The sequence below is a fragment of the Cherax quadricarinatus genome, chromosome 32 (assembly GCF_038502225.1).
Source record: "Cherax quadricarinatus isolate ZL_2023a chromosome 32, ASM3850222v1, whole genome shotgun sequence".
Taxonomy (NCBI): Eukaryota; Metazoa; Arthropoda; class Malacostraca; order Decapoda; family Parastacidae; genus Cherax; species Cherax quadricarinatus.
Genome location: NC_091323.1, coordinates 33,553,923 through 33,572,646, shown reverse-complemented (window position 1 = coordinate 33,572,646; position 18,724 = coordinate 33,553,923).

Sequence of the window (18,724 nt, the reverse complement as noted above, 5' to 3'; positions counted from 1 at the left end):
GTGCAAGTGAGGATAAAGGGAAGTGAAGGTAAGATCAAGGGGGGTCTAGGTAATATCAAAAGGGGTCTAGGTAATATTAAAGGGGGTCTAGGTAAGAACAATCAGCTTACAAAGTCTCTAAATACATACTGTATAACCAAGTTTCAAAACAAATGCTTCCCTCCCAAGACTCCCTCCCAAGACTCCCTCCCAAGACTCCCTCCCAAGACTCCCTCCCAAGACTCACGAAATCGTAATGACACAATTGCAAACAAACCATACCACAGGTGGGGTTTGAACCAGTGGTCAGTCTCTCAACCGACGGTCTGGAGTTTTGAGACACTGACCGCGGGTTCAAACCCCACCCGTGGTATGGTTTGTCCCTCCCAAGATGCTCTAATAAAGACACAAGTCGTAAGCGCTAAACCCACAAGGTTATGCTACTGAATATATTTTTGGGACTTCAAAGCATAAAATTACTTGGCCAGGTCCTCTACAACTCTACTGAAAATAGGAAGATGTGGTTAATTTAACATTTTCGAGAAATTGTTATTGATTTTCTGGCTATAATATAGTCTGCCTAAGGAAAACTTATCCCATCATGTGAAGCTAAAACTTTGGTCATGTAGTTTTAAAAATAGGTTAGACAAATGAGTGGTTGAGAGTTGGACCTACCTAGCATGGGTCAATTAGCCTGCTTCAGTGCCTTTTTTTTTTTTTTTTTTTTTTTAATAATGGATATGTCTGATATAATAGGCTTCCCTTACACTTGGCATCAAGACCTCTGACATACCCTCATCACACTAAACTATCTTAGTATATTAACCCGGTAGATTAACACAATTACCCAATCAAGTATGCCCAGCTAAATAGGGGGAATTCAACGTCAACACATGAACTTTTTTATTTTTCGTTCGATTTCTTTCATTTTTTTTGTACGTAAAGAAGCACCTTTCAATAGTAATGTGACCAAGTTTCAATAAGATAGCTCAAAAAACAACTGAGAAAAAAATTATTTACTAATAATCATACATATTGAACAGTAACTTCGACATGGGACTTGGAGAAGTTGTTTTGGCATTATCTACGCATAAAACAATGCTAAACTGTATTTCTAACGGTTAGCCGTTCTGTAATTTATCCTTTCTTCATTCTTAAAAAAATAAATTTTGTATGGTTTTTGACTTTCAGCCAAATATTTGACTTTTGCCCTCACATAAATCAAAAACAAATTATGATATCTCAAAAAACAAACCGTTAGCTTGTAAAACAATCTTTCCTTTATGTTCTCTGTGAATTTCATTACATTCCTGCTATTATTAACGAAGTTACTTGCTCATATATGTGAATAACTTACTTCCGAGATAATCCGCGAAACAGCCGGACCACCTTTTTTTTTTTTTTTTTTCGAGAAAATAACATTTTTCTCAGTCTCATAATGCATTACGAGTGTATATCATAGTTATCCATGTTCGTTTTCTTTAATATAAGGACCCTGGAGGTGAAAGAAAGAGAATGGAAGCCCCTCTCTGAGAATGGGAATCTATTATTCCCGATGGAGCGCTCTGGGAATATGCCATATATTATTCATTCTGGAGTATTTACCATATTTCTTTGTTATTTATGTTGTTTATTATGTCATATTAGATCAATTGTGATAGATAAATAAGCCGTAGAAGCTATAATAGCGTTATATTGAGCCATATTCCCCGGCCACCCCGAGACTGGAATTTTCCATGACGTCAGCAAAATGGTGTCGGGAGGTTCCTGGTTGGTTGGAACTCTACGTATAAGTCCCACCCACTGTATTATGATACCAAATCGTCAATTATTATCTTAAGATAAGATAAGATTTCGTTCGGATTTTTAACCCCGGAGGGTTAGCCACCCAGGATAACCCAAGAAAGTCAGTGCGTCATCCAGGACTGTCTAACTTATTTCCATTGGGGTCCTTAATCTTGTCCCCCAGGATGCGACCCACACCAGTCGACTAACACCCAGGTACCTATTTGCTGCTAGGTGAACAGGACAATAGGTGTAAGGAAACGTGTCGGAATTTCCACCCGCCGGGAATCGAACCCGGGCCCTCCGTGTGTGAAGCGGGAGCTTTAGCCACCAGACCACCGGGCCACGAAAAAAAAACGGAAAAAAAAATAAATTGACGACAGGTGAGCACACCTGCCGCGGGTGGTGACGTAACCCTAGGTGTATTTAAATGACCATAATTCCTTGTAGGAATGTCGTAGAACAATGATTCTGGTACCATTGTGTTGCCAGAGAGTTAAGTTATTTTTCTATAAGATTAACTCAGTTTGTGAATTTTTTCGACAAAATTTTTCGTTCGCGCTAAGTGCTAATTCCCCCTTGGCCCCAATGGAAATAAGTCACTGACTTTTTGGGTTGTCCTAGCTTCTCTACACACATGCTGCTATGTATGATAATCTATAAGTATTTGTGCATACCCGAATAAACTAACTTACTAGGCTCAGAAGAGAGGAGCTTACGACGAAATTTCGGTCTGACTTGGACCATTTACAAAGTCACACTGTGACTTTGTAAATGGAGAGGAGCTTCAATAACCAAACTTTAGTGGACTTCTAACCTGGAAATACCTTACAAGTAGGCCCCGCCCACCTCTGACGACGTTTTTAGCTGCTACATCTCTACATACCTGGAGTAACCCTCTCCAGGTATACTCCAGGTATAATACTAAATGTTGTGTGTCAGACCACGTACTAGTGTGGTTGTCTCACTCCTCAGACTGGTCAATGTTGCTTTGTTGATCAATGTTGCAGCAGACACAGCAATTACTGCACCTGGAACATTATAACCATCATTACAATTATATACACAAAGAAACATTCTAACCATCAACATGGTAATGTTGGGTATATACTCAAACATTACCAATAACATTACTAATAACATTACTACCTGACTGATATACCCATTAATGTTTAACATAGTAAAACTATCTTTATTTTCTGTAATATTTCTTACACATTAACTTGATGACTAACAATTTGTTGACATAGAAGTCTACATCTGGATCACAAGGCACAAGATACCTGGATCAAGAGACCATTAAGTTATTTTTCAATAATGGAAAAAAATAGCCCAGAACTACATACACCATTATGGGTTAGGTAACACCTAGTGTGAGAGTTATTGTTTGATCAGAGGAAGCAGAGTAGCTCCAGTTCCTTGCATCAAAACCCCTCAACTAAGGTCAATCACCCCCCCTCCAAGACATTAGACCTCAAAGAAAATTAACTATTAAAATAATTTAGTGACCAAACTGGCGGCAGAGACCAGGAGCTGCAGCTCAACTCTGCTGTTATACTTACAAACACGTCAGTAGACAATAAGTTATTTAGGTGTATTAATAGGCTGAGAAGCGGTAAAGCCGGCGGGGCTGCAGGAGGAAGAGCAACACGTGTCTCCAGTACGACCATTGAAGGTTAACTGACCTTCAAGTGACCTTGAGGTTGGTCACTGTCCTGACCTTCACTATAACACCATCACTTGATAACTTGACTAACTCTGACTACCACCACTAGATGGCACTACTACACCATGACAACCAATACTACCCATGGTGGAGCGCTCAACCCGTGGGGGTCATGGACCACCTGGGAGGATAAGTTCACTCCCAGGTGGCATAGATCACATTCCTTGGATCAAGAGACCCCATAACCACCTTCAAGGAACCTTTCTCCAGGCCACCACTCTCACCACCAGAGTACTAATGGTACTATTGTACCTCTAGTACTAGTACTAGTGCATTGTCCTCATCGCTCTCGGGCCGTGTGGACGCACTGCACAAACAGCTCCTGCTTTCTCTGTTGCGCAACTTCCTGTTTTCACCAAGATGGCTGCCAGCTACCGCAGGAGGAGCAACACCGTATGTGTTGACCTTGTTAAAGGGACATTTATCCTACGAATGCCTCTGTTTTATTACCAACGATTATACGGGACACGTTTGGCATTGACAATGAAGACCTACATGGAATAGCGATTAATGGTTCATCAAGAATCTTCATAAAGTTCTGCACAGTGGAGGCGTATGAAAGGACGGTGACTCAGTACCAGGAGAAGAGCATCACCGTATCATCTGGTCTGGAGGTACGCTTGCGGGATGCCTCAAAATACTACACCTGGGTGAGGATCTGCAACGTTCCTTTTGAGGCAGACGATGTGGATATCAGAGAGACGTTTCAACAATATGGTGAAGTGCATGCAATAACTTTAGGCCGATGGACGGAGGGAATCTACGCAGGGTTGCCGGCTGGATCTTACACCGTCAAGATGACATTGAGAAAACCTATTCCCCAGTATGTTGTCCTGGAGGATTTTAGGACACAGATGTATGTGACCTACGCGGGACAATGCAAGACGTGTCGCTTGTCAGCGCTTTTGACCACATGGCGGCTGGGTGTGGTAAAGCAGCAGCGCCACGGCCTTGGGAACGGCAAGTAGTCACAGAGTCTCCGGCGGCACCTCTGCCGAAGACTATGAGTGCAGCAGGCAAAGGTAATTGGGCGGACGAAGTGGAGGGCGTGGAAGAGAATTGTGTGATGCTACCAGTGGCTTCGGATGCTCCCCCGCAGACAGACCCAGGAGTTGAGCAGCAGCCTGTGGGGGTGGGAGAGGCCGGTGACCTACAGGAGTTATCTACACCCCTATAGGAGATGATTAAGTCTTTCCTGGACGTGCCTGCAGAGGAAAACCCATCTACAGACAGGAGAATTCTGATGGTTGAGAAGGACTTGATTGAGCAGATTCCAGGGCCTCCGGGGTCAGAGTCTGGCATGTTGCAGTTGCTACAGGTGGAAGCTGAGGTGCACAAGAGGAGTGGAAATACTGAAATGGAGTTTGAGGGTACATCTAGAAAGAGAGCTGGAGGCTTGTCGGATGAGGAGGTTATAACACCAGCTCAGCGTTCAGGGAAGAAGACGTGGGCGGGAGTGAATAAGAAGGGGCAGGGTAGTGCACAGGGGGGGGAGGGGGTCCAGGCGGGAAAGAGTGCACGGGAAAAGACAGAAGCAGCAAAAAGTGTAACAGACAGGACACAGAGACATAGAGGAAAGCCATCCTTTCTGAATCTTTAAGTGTCTAACTATAAACGTGAATGGCCTTAGAGCTGATGGTAAACGAGTATGGTTGGAGGATGTTTTGCGGCGTTTTAACACTGATGTGTGTTTTATTCAAGAACACAATTTTAAGTGTGGCAGAGAGTTGAGGCTGAACGGTTTTAGGATGTATGCTGGTAGTCCAGGGAAATTAAAGGGTGGGGTGGCAGTGGCAATGAGGGAGTCCAGCCCATTCCACGTGCTCAAGTGAGAAGAGGGGGGGGGAGAGTAGGGTGGTGAGGGCGGAGGGGATATGGGGCGAGATTAGAGTATGTTTTCTGGGGATATATATATGCCGGCAGATAGTAACATACGGGTAAAGGTGAATTTTGTAAGGGAGGTTTTGCTTTTCTACATGCGGGGTTTACCCATGGTTTCTATAATAGGTGGGGATTGGAACTGAGTAATCAGGAATAAGGATGTGGAGCCGAGAGGGGCAGGGTGTGTGCTTGGGGTATTGAGGAATTTGTTGAGGGATGCCGGGGTTTATGACATAGTCAGGGGTGATGGGTGGAGAGTAGAGCACACGTTTATGCGGAGGGGTTATGCTGCCAGGTGGGATCGTATATATATAACTCGAGATATAACAGTAGAACGTGTAATGACAATAGATTTAGTTTTTTCAGACCATCGTGCTGTTTTGGCAGAGATAGCATGGGAAGGGATGGTTCGTAGGTATGTGGGTTATTGGAAAATGAATGTGAGGCTACTTCAGGGAGAGGGGGGGGGAGTTGTTTTTAGGGAATGGTGGAAGTAACTCTGGGAGGTTCGCAACAAAGAAGAGGATGTTTTGGAATGGTGGGAGAAGCACGCTAAATTGCAGATTAAGGAGTATTATCAGCATAGAGGACGGGATGAGGCGAGGTGGAGGTTTGGTTTACAGAAATATTTTGAGGGGTAGCTAAATGATTGTCATGAAGGAGGAGGGGGGGCTAGACATGGAGAAATAGAGGTTTTAAGGGGAAGATTGAGGGATATACAAAATTCTCGTTTTGGTGTGATACGTGTGAGGGAAGGTTTAGAGGAGGTTCTATGGGGTGACAAACCATCAGGATGTGTTTTGAGGAGATTTAGGAATAGGCAACAGATGACCACGATTATGGGATTAGAGGTGTGTAAAGGGGTGGGGGGATGTAGGGTGGGGCAGGTGCTTAGTACCACCGATGGAATGAGCAATTATGCTGATTATTGGGTTAGGGAGAATTTTAAGCAGGGGGAGGGAGGAGGGAGGGAGAGATTCTAGGAGAAGGAATTCGGGGTATTTTAGGGGAGGGGGAGAGAGCGGTAATAGAGGGTAGGATCAGTGAGGAGGAGGTGGAGGAGGCGGTAATGGGCTCGAGTAGGGGAAAAGCGCCGGGCATTGATGGAATTCCTAGTGATTTCTATATTACACATTGGGATTGTTTGAAGGAATGTCTGGTCTCGTTGTTTAACTGTATGAAGGAAAGGGGAGTATTGGGGAATCACAGGGCATGGGGGTAGTTGTTTTGGTCTATAAGGGAGGGGGGGAAGACCTTGGGTGCTTTTAGGGCGATCTCCCTCATGTGTGTTGATTATAAAGTTTTTGCGAAGGTTTTAGGTAATCGTATGAAAAAGGTGCTTGACAGAGTCCTACATAGAGGACAGTGTGGGATTCCAGGTCAAAGTATGCGTGAAGGGCATGAAAGAATTAAGGATTTTGTGGAGGGTAGACAAGGGGGGGGGGATCTTGGGGATTGATTGGAAGCAGGCTTATGACAGTGTAGATAGACATATGTTGTGGAGTATTTTACAAAAACAGGGTTTTGGGAATGAGATTGTGCGCTGGGTGACTACTTTGTATACGCCTGCGATGGTCAGGATACAGGTTAATGGGAAGTTAGGGTTGCCGGTGCAGTTGGGGAAGGGTTTGCGACAGGGTTGCCCCTTGTCTCAAATCCTCTTTGCATGCATGCAGGACCCTTTTTATAGGCTTATAGAGAAAGGAGTGTGGGAACAGGGAGAGGTGGGTCCTGGCAGATGTGGTATTGTGGGGTATGTGGATGACACCACAGTTTTGTTGGGAGGGGAAATAGGATTGGGGAATGTGGGACGTATAATAGAGATTTTTGGTGGGGCGACGGGGATGAGGGTTAATGGAGCAAAGTCAAAGTTATTAGAAGTAGGCATGTGGGTGGGGGGGGTTGGGGGAACTGTATGGGTGGAACGTAGTGGATAGAATTAAGATATGTGGGGTTGTGTATATGGCGGACGCTGGGGAGGTGCAGAGAATAAATTCCAAGGAAGTTGTGAGTAGAGCGATGGGTAGGATGTGCGGGTGGAGGGCTGGGGATGTAACATTGCAGCAGAGGGTGGTGGTAGTTAACACACTTGTGTAAAGTAAAGTGTGGGGCGTGGCAGAAGTATATCCCCTGAGTTCGTGTGATATTCAGGAAATGGAGAGGGTGGTTTTGAGGTATGTGTGGGGTTATGGGAAGCCATGGCTATGGAAGGAGGTGGTGATGATGGGCGTGTGGCAGGGTGGGCTGGGTCTTATACCTTTGGACACATGAGTGATGGCAGTATATGTGAAGCAGCGGTACTTAAGGGTGGGAGGGGAGAGGGGTAGAAGGGTGGGAGAGGTCATGGAGGATGTGCGAAAATGGTGGAAGGGGAAGGCACTACTGGTGTGTGAAGATATGGTGCGAAATTTGTTGGCAGTAAGGGAAGCAAAAAAAGTAAGGGTAAGTAGGCTTGGGAGGACAGGTCGGAAGGGTAAAGTGATACAGGGAGTAGCTACATACCCAATGTATGATTGGAGGGGCATTTGGGAAGACTTTTGGAAGATCAGATTAAAGCAAAGGGCTCGTGAAGTGGTTATGTAGGTGTGGGCACTTGTTTGCCTTGTGGGGAAGAGGAGATGGCTTTTCATGCTGTATATTTTTGTGAAAACTTGGGTTTTATAAGGACATGGTTAGGGAGGGTCCTGGGTATAGTGGCGGGAGGGGGAAGAAACATTTCGACTTCGAAAGCTTTGCATTTTGATGTGGGCAGGGTTTCCAAGGACATTCGGAGGGCAGTGATGTATGTTTACCTGGAGAGAGTTCCGGGGGTCAACGCCCCCGCGGCCCGGTCTGTGACCAGGCCTCCTGGTGGATCAGAGCCTGATCAACCAGGCTGTTGCTGCTGGCTGCACGCAAACCAACGTACGAGCCACAGCCTGGCTGGTCAGGAACCGACTTTAGGTGCTTGTCCAGTGCCAGCTTAAAGACTGCCAGGGGTCTGTTGGTAATCCCCCTTATGTAGTGGCAGATTTTTTGTATGTGTCTTGGTGCATGAGGGAGGTGCGGGGTGAATGTAGGGTGCGGGCACTTGCGGCGAGTGTGTATCGTACAGTATGCAGAAATAGGCTACTATATGGGAGGGTGTGGGTAAATAGTTTTCCCTTGGGTTATCGTAATCTGACGGTAGGTGTAATGTTAGGGTTGGGTGTAGTTTACAGCTGGATTGGGCTGTTTCTCTCTAAACTGGCATTTTTGTTCTGTTTTGAGATTAGTGGAGGATGGAAGGTGGAATAAAAGTGTGTGGTAGTGAAGCATATGGGTGTAAAAGTCGTTAGGAATGAGAGGGGGGGGGCGTAGGGGGGTGAACTGTGACATTTGGTTAAGAGACAGGGGTTTTATGACTTTAGACATCAGGTACGGACTTGAGCATGAAAGGGAACGTGGTTTTGTGTTTTTTAATACAGATAGCATGGGGTCAGGGGATGGCAGGGGGTGGCTTTCTGAAGTGTCTTTTGTCAGGATGGTTTTGTTAATGATTGAGGTAGTACTGCCCTGTACATGTTTTATTAGGAGCCATAAGTTATATTATGTAACTTAGTGCATGACAGAGTAAGTCTGATATTGCTCTGGAACATTGTTAATAAATATATACATCTTGTTGAACATGATAATACATAAAAATGGGAATATGTATTAGTGTGTGTGAAGGCTTACTCAGCCCTGTAACAACTTCAGACAGTATTACCAAGGCTGGCTCCTCCTCAGGAAAATTAGTGAATAGAAAAAGAAATAACAGACAAACAAACACTTTATTATATAGAAAATATAAAACACTTAAATATGAAATATTAATCCTACATTAAAGAAAATGAAAAATATAAATGATAACTGAATTCAACGCTAATATATATAGGGGTGTCTGGTGTTGGTGACACTGAGTGTTGTTGAAATCGTAGCAGTTGCTGATGATGGGGGGGGGAGTCGCAGGTGTTGGTTACAACCCACCGGTTCGTTCACCGTATAGCCTTGAGTATTCTATCCCGATGACAGGAAAGCAGGTTCTTTACCGCTGCAATGATGAGGAGTTACGTCCTGCACTTTCATACAGGTGCACAGGTAATTAAATCCAAAAAGGGGAAGTCTCAGGACGTTAGTCCATCTCCATCAGTTCTGCTCGTTGATTGGCAGGTGACCCTTTCTGTCATCCAAGCTGGAAAGATAGACAGGTTACCCACTGCTTAAGAAATCACTCTCCATGATAAGTACAATACCTAAAAGATGTGGTGATTATTACAACAGTCAACCTAGAGCAAGACTGAAAGGACTAAGTTTATTATTGGTCAAAAGTGAAGCTTTCAACCAATAAATCCACTAGAATACAAGGCAGGCATGTACTTACAGTAGTGCTGGGAGCTGTGAGTCTAGTGATTACTGTTTGTACCGGAGCCCCACACGTCACCTTTCGAGGGGGGGAGAAGGAGGGGAAGGGATAACGGGAGCTAGACTGACCCTACCTTAACAAGCAGCCGGCAGTCAAACTATCACTTTCGGGGTGGGGGAAAAAAGGTGGGAATAGTGGGAGCTTGACTTACCCTACCTTAACAAGTAGCCGGCAATGAAACTATTGTTACTATATACTCCCTCTCTACTCCTATCTATTGAACTTTTCCCTCACAGTGTGTGAGTTCCAATTTCTAGTGTACTGTTACCATATTAGTTGGTACCCTTCACTTTGTCAAATAATTACTATCTATATATTGTTATAAGTTTTATTTATGTTAGTTCTTATTTTATACGTTTTAAGTAAACAAATGTAAGATGTTGTGACGTCTAGTGCAAGTGGCATTTATCTTGCACTGGGGAAAAGGGGAAGTGTAATTTAATTATGATTGGATCATAATGACATGTCATTGAATGTATGTACACTGTATTTAGAAGACGGGAAGGATTGTGAGGATTGTCAATATATGTATTAATTCTTATGTAAATTTCATGGAATTCAGCGTAATAACAATGTACACCTATTAGTCGGATGATAAGTATTGATATTTTTATGCTTATTGTAATATAATTTTGATTGATGAAATGTATAATCTGGCATTTAGCTTTGGAGTAAAGAGATAAAAAGCATAGGGGATGGGGGCGATTTTGTGTCAGCATAAAGATGAACCAGCAGCGTGTATTTAGAAAATGGAAAAATTTTATTTTTCTGTGGCAGAGTCGATATGGCGTTCTTATATTCTTTTATTTTATTGTATTCTAATGTATTTTTAAATTCAATGACTGATGGTGGTTATGAGTGGTGACGGCAGACACAGTTACTAGGCATGTTGGGGATGGGGGGGTTGAAGTGTCAGCGGTAGTGTATTAAACCCACCACCGTGCACGATATTGATTGTTATCATAGGGTATATGAGGGTTAGGGTGTGGATTGGTTTCAATGGTGGATGTGTGCTATCATGTTCAGACATTCCTTGTATTATAGTCAGCCTTTCAGATGGCTGGATTGTGTTTATACATGTCAATGAAGTCCTTAATGCTCTTATAAATGTATAAGAGATTTGTCAATGAGTATACTAAGGTGAAAGTGGTATGTTTTCAAGTGGGGGGAGTGTAAGCATTACTAGGTAGGACTATCGTTTATTATAAGACCATCTTTTCACGTGAAGGACAGTACATAAAAGCAGTGTTTGATTGGAGTGCAGCAGCCAGTTCTGATGCCATTATATAAGTGCTTCTTCGGTAATTGTGTAGTCACTGCAGATTATTGTTTCACTGCCTGTATCTTGCTACATATTGATTAAGTACCCATATATTTTGTACCTGAGTTTTAAATAAAATATAAAAAAACCTAGTACTAGTGGTACAATAGTATTGTACCACTACTGTACTAGTGGTATAATAGTATCCCCCGGAATCTGACTATATCCCTCCGGAATCTGGCTATATCTCACCGGTTTCTTACTATATTCCGCCGGTATGTGGCTATATCCCGCCCCTGTCTGGCTATATCACGCCGGTATCTGGTTATATCCGCTGGAATCTGGCACATACCTTACTTATTTACTTGTTTACTTACTTATTTACTAACTTACCTACTTATTTTCTTATTTGCTTACTTATTTTCTTTCGTATTCAGTTATTTACTTAAGTAAATACACGTATGTAAGCAAATATGTAAGTAAATAAGTTGTTCTTTTATATGTGATATATTTTAGAGGTGTGGAAAGACGACAGTTGAGACGACAGGAGGTGCGCGTGTGCCATGTGAGGCTGAAGGTAAGACAGCAATGTGCTGGACCAGTGTTGGTGCAGTGCTGTTTTGGTGCGTTTCTCTCTCTCTCTCTCTGTCTGGACTAGCTCACACACACACACACACACACACACACACACACACACACACACACACACACACACACACACACACACACACACATATATATATATATATATATATATATATATGTATATATATATATATATATATATATATATATATATATATATATATATATAATTTATTTATTTATATACAAACATTGTCTCTATATGTATATACCGGCCTAATGCAAAAAAAAAAACCTTACCTGGTTGAATACACAATTTATTGGAGAAAATCGTGAAATTACTGTAATAAAATGGCAGCAGTATTACGTGGTTAAGGTAGTTAATTGTAAGGAATAAAATAATGTGTGAATTTAGAAGAAATCCAACAAATTTTATTTTAAACAAGTGAAAATGCTGATGGGAAGTGAACAGTGCCATACCTAGGTGTTTTAGGTGAGCAGCAATAAGGTCTTACTGGGTGAGGTAGTGTTCCCTGCTACACCATTCTTTTAGGAGACCAGTGGTAAATATTAAGACAGTGAATAGTGCCACACCATTATTTTAAAAATTTAACAATAAACATCAGCTGACAAATTCAGTGAAAAGTGTGATACCGTTGTTTAAAAATCTTTGCAACAAACATTACAAGATGTCGCAGTGAAAATTTGCAAAGTTTCTTTTGCAGCTCGGTAAAAAAACATCGACTCAGCAAAGAACAGTACCGCACAAGTGTTACGAAAACACAACAATAAATAGTGATTGGTTGATACGGTGAACAGTGCCACGTCTTTTCAAGAAGGCGTTGGATACTGTTTACTGAAGAATGATGTGTAAGTAGCCAATCTCAGATGAATTTGTCTTACCTAACACAAGGACCTGACCAACTTTTCTGTAATAACAGATTTTGCTTATTGTATAGCAACTTCTGCTCTTTTTAATGTTTAACATGAAGACGTAATATATATCACACAAATATCACTCATCACACAAGCATCACTCATCACACAAACATCACTCATCACACAAGCATCACTTATCACACAAACATCACTCATCACACAAACATCACTCATCACACAAGCATCATTCATCACACAAACATCACTCATCACACAAATATCACTCATCACACAAACATCACTCATCACACAAGCATCACTCATCACACAAACATCACTCATCACACAAGCATCACTCATCACACAAACATCACTCATCACACAAACATCACTCATCACACAAGCATCACTCATCACACAAGCATCACTCATCACACAAGCATCACTCATCACACAAGCATCACTCATCACACAAGCATCACTCATCACACAAGCATCACTCATCACACAAGCATCACTCATCACACAAACATCACTCATCACACAAGCATCACTCATCACACAAGCATCACTCATCACACAAGCATCACTCATCACACAAACATCACTCATCACACAAGCATCGCTTATCACACAAATATCACTCATCACACAAGCATCACTCATCACACAAGCATCACTCATCACACAAACATCACTCATCACACAAGCATCACTCATCACACAAGCATTACTCATCACACAAGCATCACTCATCACACAAACATCACTCATCACACAAGCATCACTCATCACACAAGCATCACTCATCACACAAGCATCACTCATCACATAAGCATCAGTCAACACAAGCATCACTCATCACACAAGCATCACTCATCACACAAACATCACTCATCACACAAGCATCACTCATCACATAAGCATCAGTCAACACAAGCATCACTCATCACACAAACATCACTCATCACACAAGCATCAGTCAACGCAAGCATCACTCATCACACAAGCATCACTCATCACACAAGCATCACTCATCACACAAGCATCACTCATCACACAAGCATCACTCATCACACAAACATCACTCATCACACAAGCATCACTCATCACACAAGCATCACTCATCACACAAGCATCACTCATCACACAAACATCACTCATCACACAAGCATCATTTATCACACAAACATCACTCATCACACAAGCATCACTCATCACACAAGCATCACTCATCACACAAACCACACTCATCACACAAGCATCACTCATCACACAAGCATCACTCATCACACAAGCATCACTCATCACACAAACATCACTCATCACACAAGCATCACTCATCACACAAGCATCACTCATCACACAAACATCACTCATCACACAAGCATCACTCATCACACAAGCATCACTCATCACACAAGCATCACTCATCACATAAGCATCACTCATCACACAAACATCACTCATCACATAAGCATCACTCATCACACAAGCATCACTCATCACACAAGCAACACTCATCACACAAGTCATCACTCATCACACAAGCATCGCTCATCACACAAACATCACTCATCACACAAGCATCAGTCAACGCAAGCATCACTCATCACAAGCATCACTCATCACACAAGCATCACTCATCACACACGCATCACTCATCACACAAGCATCACTCATCACACAAACATCACTCATCACACAAGCATCACTCATCACACAAGCATCACTCATCACACAAACATCACTCATCACACAAGCATCACTCATCACACAAACATCACTCATCACACAAGCATCACTCATCACACAAGCATCACTCATCACACATCAGTCATCACTCATCACACAAACATCACTCATCACACAAGCATCACTCATCACATAAGCATCAGTCAACACAAGCATCACTCATCACACAAACATCACTCATCACACAAGCATCAGTCAACGCAAGCATCACTCATCACACAGGCATCACTCATCACACAAGCATCACTCATCACACAAGCATCACTCATCACACAAGCATCACTCATCACATAAGCATCAGTCAACACAAGCATCACTCATCACACAAGCATCGCTCATCACACAAACATCACTCATCACCCAAGCATCAGTCAACGCAAGCATCACTCATCACACAAGCATCACTCATCACACAAGCATCACTCATCACACAAGCATCACTCATCACACAAGCATCACTCATCACACAAGCATCACTCATCACACAAACATCACTCATCACACAAGCATCACTCATCACACAAGCATCACTCATCACACAAACATCACTCATCACACAAGCATCACTCATCACACAAACATCACTCATCACACAAGCATCACTCATCACACAAGCATCACTCATCACATAAGCATCAGTCAACACAAGCATCACTCATCACACAAACATCACTCATCACACAAGCATCACTCATCACACAAGCATCACTCATCACATAAGCATCAGTCAACACAAGCATCACTCATCACACAAACATCACTCATCACACAAGCATCAGTCAACGCAAGCATCACTCATCACACAAGCATCACTCATCACACAAGCATCACTCATCACACAAGCATCACTCATCACACAAGCATCACTCATCACACAAACATCACTCATCACACAAGCATCACTCATCACACAAACATCACTCATCACACAAGCATCACTCATCACACAAGCATCACTCATCACATAAGCATCAGTCAACACAAGCATCACTCATCACACAAACATCACTCATCACACAAGCATCACTCATCACACAAGCATCACTCATCACACAAGCATCACTCATCACACAAGCATCACTCATCACACAAGCATCACTCATCACACAAACATCACTCATCACACAAGCATCACTCATCACACAAACATCACTCATCACACAAGCATCACTCATCACACAAGCATCACTCATCACACAAACATCACTCATCACACAAGCATCACTCATCACACAAACATCACTCATCACACAAGCATCACTCATCACACAAGCATCACTCATCACACAAGCATCACTCATCACACAAGCATCACTCATCACACAAGCATCACTCATCACACAAGCATCACTCATCACACAAACATCACTCATCACACAAACATCACTCATCACACAAACATCACTCAACACAAGCATCAGTGAACACCAGCATTAGTCAACTTAAGCATCAGTCAACACACAAGCATCTGTCAGCACACAAGCATCAGTCAACATCAATATCAGTCAACATACAAGCATCAGTCAACACACAAGCATCAGTCAGCACCACCATCAGTCAACACCAGCATCAGTCAATACAAGCATCAGTCAGCACACAAGTATCAGTCAACACAAGCATCAGTCAATACAAGCATTAGTCAGCACCATCATCAGTCAGCACCAGCATCAGTCAACACCAGCATCAGTCAACACCAGCATCAGTCAACACCAGCATCAGTCAACACCAGCATCAGTCAATACAAGCATCAGTCAACACCAATATCAGTCAACATACAAGCATCAGTCAACACACAAGCATCAGTCAGCACCAGCATCAGTCAACACCAGCATCAGTCAATACAAGCATCAGTCAGCGCACAAGTATCAGTCAACACAAGCATCAGTCAACACACAAGCATTAGTCAACACAAGCATCAGTTAACACATAAGCATCAGTCAACACAAGCATTAGTCAACACAAGCATCAGTCAATACAAGCATCAATCAGCACACAAGTATCAGTCAGCAAAAGCATCAGTCAATACAAGCATCAGTCAGCACCATCATCAGTCAACACCAGCATCAGTCAACACAAGCATCAGTCAACACAAGCATCAGTCAATACAAGCATCAGTCAGCACCATCATCAGTCAACACCAGCATCAGTCAACACCAGCATCAGTCAATACAAGCATCAGTCAACACCAGCATCAGTCAATACCAGCATCAGTCAATACAAGCATCAGTCAACACCAGCATCAGTCAACACCAGCATCAGTCAATACAAGCATCAGTCAACACCAGCATCAGTCAATACAAGCATCAATCAGCACACAAGTATCAGTCAACAAAAGCATCAGTCAACACACAAGCATCAGTCAACACAAGCATCAGTTAACACACAAGAATCAGTCAACACACGAGCATCAGTCAACACAAGCATCGGTCAACTAAAGCATCAGTAAACACAAACATCGGTCAACACAAGTATCAGTCAACACAAGCATCAGTCAACACACAAGCATCAGTAAGACACAAATATCAGTCAAGACACAAACATCAGTCAACACAAGCATCAGTCAACAAACAAGCATAAGTCAACACAAGGATCAGTCAACACCAGCATCAGTCAACATAAGCATCAGTCAATACCAACATCAGTCAACACACAAGCACCAGTCAGTACACAAGCATCAGTCAACACAGCATGGAGCTGGGTTAGACGAGTATTTGTCCGCCATATTCTGTATTTTTCTTTTCCATTTGTCGGACACAGTAGTTGTGGCGTTAAGGGGTCGAGACGAAAGCACACCAACAATCACGCTTGGCAGTTAACATGATACAGGGGACATAAGCCCTTGTCTGTTTGAAAACGAGACAGCGAGCAGTAGTAAGAACCACAGTTCGGTTGGTCAGGAAGTGATTTGATGAAAAGGAAATAAAGACACTGGCAACAAAGAATCCTTTTAAATGCGATGATAATTTCCTGAATAATGGAATAATTCCCTGAATAATGGAATAATTCCCTGAATACTGTAATAATTTCCTGAATACTGTAATAATTTTCTGAATAATGTAATAAATCCCTGAATAATGTAATAATTCCCTGAATAATATAAAAAATCACTGACCAATTTAATATTTTCCCCTCAGCCTCCCCTTGAACTTAGGCAACCACCGAAAGGCTGTTTTTGTAAAAATCCCTACAGGATGATAATGCCGACAGCCGTGAGAAGAGATGTATAGAAATAATTTAACAACTTGAGTGGATGGAGAAGGAAGAATCGTGTTGTGCATAAAAAGTGTCCAACTAGCACGCACAAATTGCCAACCAGAGCAGCAGGAAGGGCTGGTAGAGAGGTGGGGAGTAAGGTATATCTGGAGGGGGTTTCAGGGGTCAACGCCCCCGCGACCTGGTCCATGACCAGGGCTCGTGGTGGATTAGGGCCTGATCAACGAGGCTGTTACTGCAGGCCGCCCGTAAACCGACGTACGAATCACAGCCCGGCTGGTCAGGTACTGACTTTAGGTGCCTGTCCAGCGCCTTCTTGAAGACAGCCAGGGGTCTATTGGTAATCTCCTTTATGTATGCTGGGAGGCAGGTGAACAGCCTTGGGCCCCTGACACTTTTTATGTTGTCTCTAGCGTACTCGTGGAGCCCCTGCTTTTCATTGGTTAATAGGAAAATGGCAGCAATCATGTAGATCAGAAACTACTGATCAAATTCCATTGCCACAGTGTGAGTATACCAAGAGATATACGATGAGGTGCGAAGGCGAGGATCCGCATGAATTGATCTAGTATTTCAGATCTTAAAATGTACAAGAGTAAGAAAAGGCACTAGCTGATCTTCCCAAGAAATCCCAGTCGGTCTCACCCCCAAAGTAAGTGATAATAAATAAAGCCACTAAAAGTAGGAGAGGGTCTTGTAGTACATCAGTGCATGCCAAGTGGGAATTTTCATTGTAGCCGTATATAAAAAAGCCAGTAACATGTCACAGTTTAGATTTCTGAAGGCAAATACGTACAGGAGAAAACTGAGAAATCAGCACCTGAAACTTTCCCCAGTTTCCTATGTAACCACGAATATTCATGTAAAACTGTCATTAAGATTACAGTAAAGCAATAAAAAAAGCCAAACAACTGTACTACTCCAGCAGATTCACTGACACAAGAGGAGATATAAAAAAGACCTGGAAAACACTCTCCCAGATTCTGGGGACCCACAAACTGAAAAAAACAAGAATATTGTCCTAACTAAACCTAATGATACACCACTGCATCCCACTGATACAGCTACCAAGATAAACGACTTCTTCTCAACCACAGGATCTAACCTCGCCAGTAAAATCCCACGTACCAACACCCATGCCGGGGACTACCTAGATGGGAATTTCCCAAATTCCTTCTATCTTGTACCAACTGAGCCCACGGAAGCCACTGCGATTACAAAATCACTTAAAAATAGC